This window comes from Cyanistes caeruleus, chromosome 1, assembly GCF_971803275.1.
Source record: "Cyanistes caeruleus chromosome 1, bCyaCae1.hap1.1, whole genome shotgun sequence".
NCBI classification, from domain to species: domain Eukaryota; kingdom Metazoa; phylum Chordata; class Aves; order Passeriformes; family Paridae; genus Cyanistes; species Cyanistes caeruleus.
Window position 1 is genome coordinate 128,657,851 of NC_141701.1, and position 9,777 is coordinate 128,667,627.

The window sequence follows — 9,777 nt, forward strand, 5'->3', positions numbered from 1 at the left end:
GAAATCATACCTCCCTGCACTTAAAGCTGAGGGGTTTTTTTCTGCTTTATGGTGGTCCCTGTGGCACAGTTCAAAATTTTCAAGTGTTTTCTAAGTTTGAGGCTTACTAAATGTGCACCATGTGCTTGTGTTGTTTTCTGGAATGAAATAAAATTAACAAAACATTTTATCTCAACTCCTTCTACTTGATTAAGCCTGGAATCCTCTTGGTCCTGAATTATAAGGTGTGGGCTGCCTTCTCCAGCTAAGAAGCTTCAAGCTTAAACCCCAAATCTTCCTCTTTTACTGCTTCTAGGCAACAGCTTACTCCAAAGAAAAATCAGTGCAGTTATAGCCCACAAGATGCACACCCACACGAATACGAGAGGTTGCTTGAGGGTTTTCAAAACACAAAAAAGAAAGCTAAGTGACTTGAGAAAGAATTTGAATTGCATATTATTTCAACTTATTGACACTTTCAAGTAATTTGCTATTCCTAAACTTCTGAACACTGACTGTGAATAGTATGTTTCAGAATGCTATCCCAAGACAAATTTATAAAGTCTTAGATATGAAGATCTAGTTGAAGTGTCAAGGATGCCTTATGCACTGATCTTTATACAAATGATCTTCTTTAGACCCAGGTTGTCACCAGAAAAGCAGTCCCAGATACTTGTACTTGACATCTGCTGACATGGACCAAGATTTACTCCATCAGACTGAGTAACAGTTACACTGCATCCTCTTTTATCATCATAGAATCACAGAATCATGAAATCTCATGAGCTGAAAGGGAGCCACAAGGATCATCGAGGTCCAGCTGCAGGCCTTGCACAAGATCACCTCAAGAATCACACCATGAGTTATTGTAAGTCACATTCACACTGTGTGAATTTAACATTGTTATACAGGGGACAAAAGTTAATGTTTACCTTCTAAAGCAGCTTGCATTTAAGCTGAAAAGCCTTAAATCGAGGCCCTTGGCCTGACCATAGATTGACCCTGGAACAGACACTGAGTCAATCCAGCTTGCGTTCAGGTACTTTACACAAAATGACTGCAGTAATGTAAGAATGGTCAGCTTTATCCTACCTGAAGATCATTTCTGCCACATTCTGGGCTGATTTTACTATGATCTTCTCCTGATCCTCTACTAGACCCTGGAAACAAGTTAGACTGGGTAGGGCTCAGGGCAACCTGGCCTAGTCTAAAATGGCCCTGCTCATTGCAGAGAGGTTGGACTAGGTGACCTCTAAAGGGCCCTTCCAACCCAAATTTTGCTATGATTCTATTCTAAACACATTTTCCCTCCGCCGATATTCATTCATTACATTCCATACTACACTTTAGAAGTTGTTAAATGGCTGTGGAAATACGCAGAAGTAAATTAGTAACCTGACGTTCCCTTAAGGTTTGTGAAACATAAAATGCTAAGGAATGCCAAGAAAAGATTGCTCACTTGGTTGCAATCTTACTGTAAGTAGTGATATAACAAGAGCATTACTAGTTTAACCTGTGGCCCTGTAATTCAAGAATCAGCAGGAGAGCAGGAGAATGACTACATGACACAGCTGGTCTCCACCCTGCCTTATGTATCAAATAAGTGGATTGATACATCAGCAACTGCTTGAATTTCTGTGTTTGAAAGCTAATACCTGACAGAGAAACAGCTAAGGGTCACACACAAAACATGAAGAAATCCACACAGAACACATGGCCTGGATGTGTTCTGAACTTACCTTGGGACATCCAAAGCTTGGGTGGACTGGGATCCCCTTTAGAGATGCATCTTTCTCTCTGTCACTTACAGAGGTGGAAGTGTTATATTTAAGTATCTTGACTAAATACATGAAGTTGTGATGGCTGAACCAAGGCAGAATCTAAGTAAGTCTTCCTTTTTGCTATGTAAAGGATTCACTGGCACTACTGCACAGGGCTTGGCTGGAGAATATAGTCATAATCTCAAACCAAATAAACCCCAAAACTTTATGTGTTCACATGTCTGCATAATATTTTCCTAGTTTTCAAGTTAAATCCAAAACCAATAGCCATTTTAAGAATAGCATCTTTAGCGATATGTTATTCACAGTTGGAAAGGTAGATTTTTATTAGGAATGTCACATATTACAGAATCTTTCAGGACTCCAAGGCCACCAAAAGGCCTTAATGGCCTTGACCAGCCTCATTGGCAACATCCTATCATACTCTCTGCCTGTTGCTCCAAGAGCTTCTTTAAGGTTCACCTGGAGCCCTTAGATCAGGTTATCTAGGGCTCTGTCAATCCAAGTATTTTATATTTTTATTGAGGGACATTTCACAACTTCTCTGGGTAACCTTTTCCAATGTAATGTGATGTAATGTCATGAGGAAAAATTTTTTTTCTTATATCTCACAACAAAGAGAAGAATGGTAGAACAGTAGAAACCAAACTCTTGAAATAAATCAAACTCTTTCAGCAGTGGATATTTGTTTGTTACTAGGTGTTTTCCAACTGGTGCAGCTGTGTAGTTTATGTGTTACATCAGATGCAAAATTGGTAAGATCCTGACTTACACTGTATCAATGCTTTTTATTTTTCTGCTTTGCTATCTGCAACTGGAACCTTCATTTCCCTCAGCAAAGATGTTGATTGGCTCAAGGTGTGCCTAAACTTCTGAGGAGGAAGCCCTCATAAACTACATTTCCTTAGGAAAACACTGAAGAAAGCCACCAGGCTACTGCCACTGCTGCTATAACACAACATCCTTATTAAATTACAGAGGTCAGGTCTAAACACAGATCAGTCTTTCCATCCAGGGTGTTGGGTGTCAATGTCCCTGCCACCCCCCCTTGAAAAACACTCAATTTTCAGACCTGGGAACATGTTAAAACCTATTTTATTGCTGAGGTGACTAAGAATGTATTTGTATTCACCAACTGTTTTGCAATTGTTCTCTTCCTTTTTTGTTTTTGTATTATCTTTTATTTTTATTTTAGATGACTACTAACATCACACAGAAAAAACATCACTTCTGACAATAAGCTGCACATTATTCGTGTCACACTGTGCTGTTTTTACGTGCTTAGATGAAAAGAGCCACAATTAGCCAGACCTTACTTTTAGGCATGTTTCCTGGTAGGCTAGGGTGAAAATATCCCATTAACATGGCCTGATTCAGAAGGCCTCAGGTGATGCAGACAGTGATCTCATTTTATCTTACCTGTCCATATCTCAACCTATATAAGCAATGACTATTGAGCAGTTCAAAAAAAGAGAAGGCATTCATTGGTGACTCTCATTTGTCTTCATTCATAGAATTCCAGTTTTATTTTGGTTGTCATAGCTCTTTAGATCTATTTGTTAGTTAAGCTCAGATTACTTAAACAAAAACCTGTATTTATAACAATAACGTTCAAAATATTTGCTTAGCTAGAGTCACTGACTTTGAGATGACTGATAAGCCATTTTATTTTTTCAGATCAAATAGTAATAGAACAAAGAGTGTGTTCAAAAATCAGAACTTTCCTATAGTCAGCCTATAAGTGAGAAAAGTAGAAATACAGAAACTGAAGAGAATTCAATTAATTAATCCACTAAATTTTGCATTTTATCCTAGGGGAGAAATTGGTCGAGTCATAGTTCACCTGGAGAGCTGGGGAAAAAAATGCTAATTGTTAGAAATATGTATTTGATTATTCTCAGTCTATCTTTTTTCTCCCAAATAAAAGGTTCTGTGCAAAATTTTCAGTAAGCCTGTCCATTTCCACCCACAGAGAAGAACTCATCTGAATTCCTTTGTTCAGTCCCTTCCATTTTACTCTTCTCTCTCTGCTGGGTCAACTATATTGTTTTGCTCAGTTTTTCCCTTTTCTGTCCTGAAAGACTTTTGCTCTCCTCTTCTTTAGCCCTAGTTGCCACTTTCTTCTCGATTTAGTGCTCTTGCGCCCAAGACCATTTGTATCTCATCTCATTTCAGTCTTTTTCATATGCTCATCAAAATTTATTCCATCTATCCAGCCCTTTTATGAGACATATTCTCATAAGATTTCTCCAAGCCCACTCTGAATCCTTGAGAGTATCGAAAGGGCAATATGAAAAATTGTCAGTGCTTTTGAAAGGGTGAGTGAAATACTGTAGCAGTGTGGGTGGATGGTAAATTGCTGCTACCTTCTGAAAGTGTCTCCAGCTGGGGGCGTTTGGGCAGGCACAGAACCATTGCTCAGTCCACACACAGCCCGAGAGCTTGTCAGCAAAGAAAGCAGGAAGGGTGTTTGTACAGAGTTCCAAAGGGACTTCCCAGATCCACCCATTGAAGAGGTCCAGGGACAAAGACAGGTGGCAAGTGACGGTACAGAATTATATATGGGAAAGAGGGGGCGGAGCAAAGGATCAAGAGCAAATGGGAAAATGGAAAAGTGTTGCAGAGGCAGAGTAATAAAACAGGGGAACCAATAGGAAAACAGTGGAACACCACTGCACAAAACTGGGGCCAATAGGGATTAGGTGAGGAGAGAACATTCTGGGGAAAGTACAGATAAGGGGAACAGAGGCTGAACCAGGTGACATAAACTTGGAGAAGTAATGGGAGAGAAAACTCAACAATATATTAAAATATATTTTCAAAGACCTATGGGGAAGAGGCTTTCCCTAACCCCAGTCTTGGGAAGCAGTGCTTGTTGCCTCCTTTCCAAGACTGGCGAATGGGGATTTTCATCATAGGCCCTCAGGTCTCCACAGTCATAGACCCTTGGGCCTCCACAACATATTACCAATGTTCTTCTAGTTTGGGTGGCTGAAAGACTTGTCAGATTCACAAAACGCCCTTTGGCAGAAATCCCAAAGTACAGCATCCCTATCTGAAGTCCTGTGCCTTTTGTAGGAAAGAATCAGTGAAAAATAAAAAAAAGGAGTGTTGATATCAGTGCCATAAATTTACAGCAGTAATATGCACATGCTGAATGCTGGAAATGCCAGCCCTTAACTTCTAAAATCGGAGCTTGCTAACAATGCACTGAGGGAAAGTTATGGATGGCTCCTCTTCCACAGTAAAGATCACTTTAAAGAGTAAAGCAAGAGACTTGGGAGCACTCCTCTGAGAAAGTTCCTCTGTGAAACTTCCACAGTATTTTTAAGGAGTGAATGGTTTATCTTTTATAAGTAACAGATTCTCTCAAGTGGCAGAGATTAAAAAACTAATATTCTCCCAGGGGAAATAGGCAGGCAGCCCAGCCACATTTTCCCAGCTGTAAAGGCCCAAGGTCTCTCCTCTGTACCACCTCAGCCAGGAACAGGGGTCCTATGCTCAACTTTTGTTCTATGAAGCACCCAAATCAGCTCAAAGTCCAGTTTCTCTACAAAAACTGCAACTTCAAGCTAAAAATCCACTAATGGTTTGGCCAGTAATAAGTTTGGTTTAATACATATATGCAGTTTTTATCAACAAATTTCCCCCAAATGCAAATGCTATGGAGTTCCAAATAGTGGCAAGTTGTATTATTAGAATTTATACATTTTTATTTAAAAAAGAAGTCTCAATAGTATTTGCTATCCTACATAGAGGCAATTTTTTTTCCAGAGAAAAAGAATTTCTTTGGAAACAAGCCTGAATTCTGATGGGAAGAGAGAGAGAGGCCAGTCCTCAGAAATAAGAGTTATATGCATAAATGAATCATTAGAGCATTAAGAACAGAATAAGAACGATGCCTCACTCTGATGAATGCTCTTGTGGCTTTTGTAGGCAATCACTTCTCCTAACCTTCACTAATTCTCTTTCTTTGAATTCAAAACAGGACTAAAGCCTTTTCTGTCTCAATTTCTCTGCTCAGTAAGCAGGAAAAACACAAGACATGGTGCAGGCTGCTGGTCTGGGCTGTGGTCTTGCCAGAGTTCAGCTTAGCTGAGGAATGAAACAGCTCATGTGTGCAACACTGCAGGCCTTTGCTTGACTTTAATTGACTGATAAGTACTAATTCTTTTAAGAGAAAACATTCCCAGCATCATCTGTGCTGTAGGCTGTTGATATAAATGGACTCTTTCCTCACTCGTCCTTTCTGCTCTGCTAGGAAGTGGCAGACTCCTAAAAAATTGAGGGTGAGAGCTGCAGCGCTGGTAAGTCAGAGCCAATGACAAACAAGGCAGCCCTGGAACTGGTAACTAATGTCCTGCCGTTCTCCCTGCGCTGGTTTTGGCAGGGATACAGTTAAATTTCTATACCATGGTGCGTGCCTGTTTTGTATCTGTATTTTGTATTTGTATTTGTGCTGGAAACAGTATTGATAATCCAGCAGTGTTTTAGCTATTGCTGAGCAGTGCTTGCACAGCGTCAAGGTCTGTTGTGCTTCTCACACTGCCACACCAGCAAGTGGGATGGGGGTACAGGGGGAGCTGGGGGAGAGCACAGCCAGGACAGCTGACCCAGATTGACCCACGAGATATCCCAGACAAAATGGCTTCATTCTCAACATATGAAGCTGTGGAAGAAGAAGAGGAATGTTTGGAGTGGTGGTATTTGTGTTCTAAAAGCCACTGCTGTGCATGCTGGAGCCCTGATGTCGTGGACATAGCTGATCATCTGCCTGACCATGACCACACCTGACCATGTATTATTTTTCTTGCTTTGTTTACGTGCACAGCTTTTGATTTATGTATTAAAATGTCTTTATCCCAAACAAGAGTTTCCTCACTTTCATTCTTCCGGTTCTGTACCCCACCTGACCTGGGGAGGAGTGAGCAAGCAGCTCTGTGGGGCTGAGCTGCCAACTGGACTTAAACCATGACAGTACCCCAAAGCCATGAGGGAAATGATGGCACAGTTTTTCTGCATGTCAATGCCAAATGGCAGTCCCTTTGTGTGAGGAGTCTACAGTCAAAATAGATAAAGATAGAATGAATTTTGCTGTTTTCTCCATTTTGCCAGAAAGAAGTATGTTTCCTGAGAATGGCACACAGATCATTTGTAGCCTGTGCTGAAGTTGGTTAAATCTGCACCTCTGCATCTTCCAACAAATGCAAGCTACGTCCTTGTTCCAGTGGCAGGTGCCAGTTGTGTCACCACAATATGGGAGAATGAAGAAGCTTTGTCAGATGAAATCACAAGGACTTAGATTTTTCTAGATCAGGTGTCTGAACTAAGATACCAGTGCCGCAAAAAATTTAGAAATGAGTCCAAAGGTTTATCACATATTTGAGAAATAGATGGGGGTAATATTTTCTTTATACATGTCTCTGTTACATAATCATTTCCAGCTTTGAATGTTCCTAGGGGATTTCATTCTGGTATTCTGTGAAGCAGCCAAACATGTAATTATTTATCAATAAATGACAATATTTTCTGCACTGTGTATTTTCCTGTTTAAATGTCTCCCTGAATCCACATGCTTCATCCAGTTTCATAAGCTCTTTCATGTCTTCACAAAACAACTTATGCATTGCTTCCTTTGTTTACTTGAGAGTCTCCTTATTTTGCAGCAATTATCAAGGCTAAATCATGACAGTTTGTTTTGGGGGTTTATATATTTATCTTTTTATTTTTCTCATTAATGGTCATATATGACAACAAATTGCCAATTTATTATAGTGGAAATGGGATTATATAAATATTTCTGCCTCCTCCCTGGAAACTTTATTCCAGTTACTTTGTAATAATAAAGTCTCCTAATAGGAATATGGCAGAGATACTACAAGTTATTAGCACTGGCAGGACATGACCTTCAGATGGCACATACAGACATTTCACAGTATTTTTCCAAATAAAAATATTGAGCATTGAATGGGAAAATGCAATGCTCAGATCCCTGGAAACTACTAAAAGCTACTGTGACTGTTTCCAGGTCTTTTTTAGCATGTTAAGATAATGCAATCTTAATTAATATCCATCTTAAGGGTGGGAGTTTTATTCTCAAGATATCCTTATGTGCAAATTTGAATTGAACAGTAAGTTTACTCACCTTTAGAAGAATCTTACCCTGTAAGAATTTCTGAGAATGTCTGTAATTACTTGCTCAGAAACCACCATCTAAAATGGATAAAGGTAAAAGGAACTTTAATAGAAAGATGAATTCTCTAAAGGTGGCTGTCAGTTTTTCATTCTTTAACATGTTTTCATGGCACTGGGTTGTCTATACAGGCTAGACTTTATACAGAAGTCATGTCATTCATAAATTAAAAATTACAAGATATTTTTCTCTAATAATATTTATTCAAATACTATTTCTGCAGCATAACAATATGAGATGATATTTTGTATACTGAGTTTCAATTAATTGAATCAGCACATTTTTAAAATTATTACATATTTCTAGAGATCAGCTCTCATATTACTGTTCAGAAAACTACTTTTGGGGGTCAGAAACTTTGGAGTTGTGCATGCTCCATTTCCTCTCTTCCATGACTCCCCTAGATGAGCTCTTCCACAATCTCCTGCTGCATTTCCACCTGCTAGTAGACAGGACTTTGCTGTACACACCACTTACATCAGAGTCTACCAATTCACAAGGCCTCCTGCAGCATCCTGTTGTCTGCAGTGTTTCTAGTTCCGGTCTCTGTTTTTCTGTTGCTTCAGGCACCATCACTGTCCAATTATTCTTATTCCTAGAAACCCTTGTCTCAAAGTTCTTTTCAAATGGTTGTTACACTGATTTCTGTTGCCTGCACTGTCAGGGTGAATTTTTCCCCTGGAATATAGGATCTGTTCGTCTTAGGCATGCTTGGATGGAGGATTATTTATTGTTTACTCCCCGAGTCCTATGTGAATATTCATTACATTCCTTAGATCTGATGGATTAAGTTTGGTTTTCTTACACAGTTTGTTCTTCTTTATTGCTGCCAGCAAACACTTGATCTATAGTTGTCATAATGTTCAGAATGGGTATTTAATTTGCATTAGCCAGAGCAGACAGTGATGCTCTTTTTCTCTTAACTGAAGTAAAACAGCTGAGAAAAAAGTGTTCTTATGTCTTTGTCAGGGCATAAATGTGAAAAGACTAAATGCAGGTATTAATGATGTCATTAGGAAGAACAGAATTATGGAGAAAACATCAGGCAATTTTCAACATCCAAGTCTGACTGTCTTTTTAGTGCTGGATAAGCAAAGCTGTAGTTGGAAGTGTAGGCAATCTGGTAATCTTGTGGTCAACTATAAAAATACCCTTCCTGCTATTTTCCCAGTCAAAAAGCTGATGAAAAAGCAGTCAGCCTCTTGTTTACCTTCACTGTGAACTCTTTGTCATTCAATTATGCATGAACTGTATGGCTTCAGCACCACCTGGCAGTGTAATTTCTGAAGTGTCATTGCTGTCATGCTTTAGGGACACTGTTATTCCCAAAGATCTGAGCATATTTGAGCACATGAATAGCGGTGTACCCTGTATACTCTTTAGCACATGGACAGCTTAGCTGAGACACCCCTACACCCTGCAAGGAACCAGCAGTGGGTTTCTCAGAGCAAACCCCAAATCATCAATGCCCAGGTTGCTTGTAGAACTTAAAGCAAGGACCTTCTGGTGTGACTCAGCACAAGCTGGCCAAAGACTAAAAGTCAGGGGTTTTTTATAAGTTTTAAGAACACAAGACTTCCTAGCAAAATATTTGGCACCTTCTTTGGTAAGGAAAGAAAATGCCAGAAGGATTCGCAGTGGTAAATATCAGAGCATAAAAGCAAAATGTTGCTCCAGGCACTGGGCAATGTTCCCATTGCTCTCTGTATGATTCAGAGGGAAGGATGCATGATAAAGGCTGCATAAAGACATTTTTATCTTTTGTGATTGATGGATACTGGTGGCACATTGGTCTCTGGGATAATTTAAAACACTTTGACATGA

At 39.6% G+C, this 9,777-nt stretch overlaps 1 long non-coding RNA gene across 1 annotated transcript; it reads left to right on the plus strand.

Annotated features, from left to right (window-relative positions):
* The first annotated feature begins 358 nt into the window (after window positions 1-358).
* Window positions 359-7,299, plus strand: LOC147655894 (uncharacterized). Its single transcript, XR_015278007.1, has 2 exons — window positions 359-847; window positions 2,597-7,299. It is a non-coding gene; the product is annotated as an uncharacterized LOC147655894 (long non-coding RNA).
* The last annotated feature ends 2,478 nt before the right edge of the window (window positions 7,300-9,777 follow it).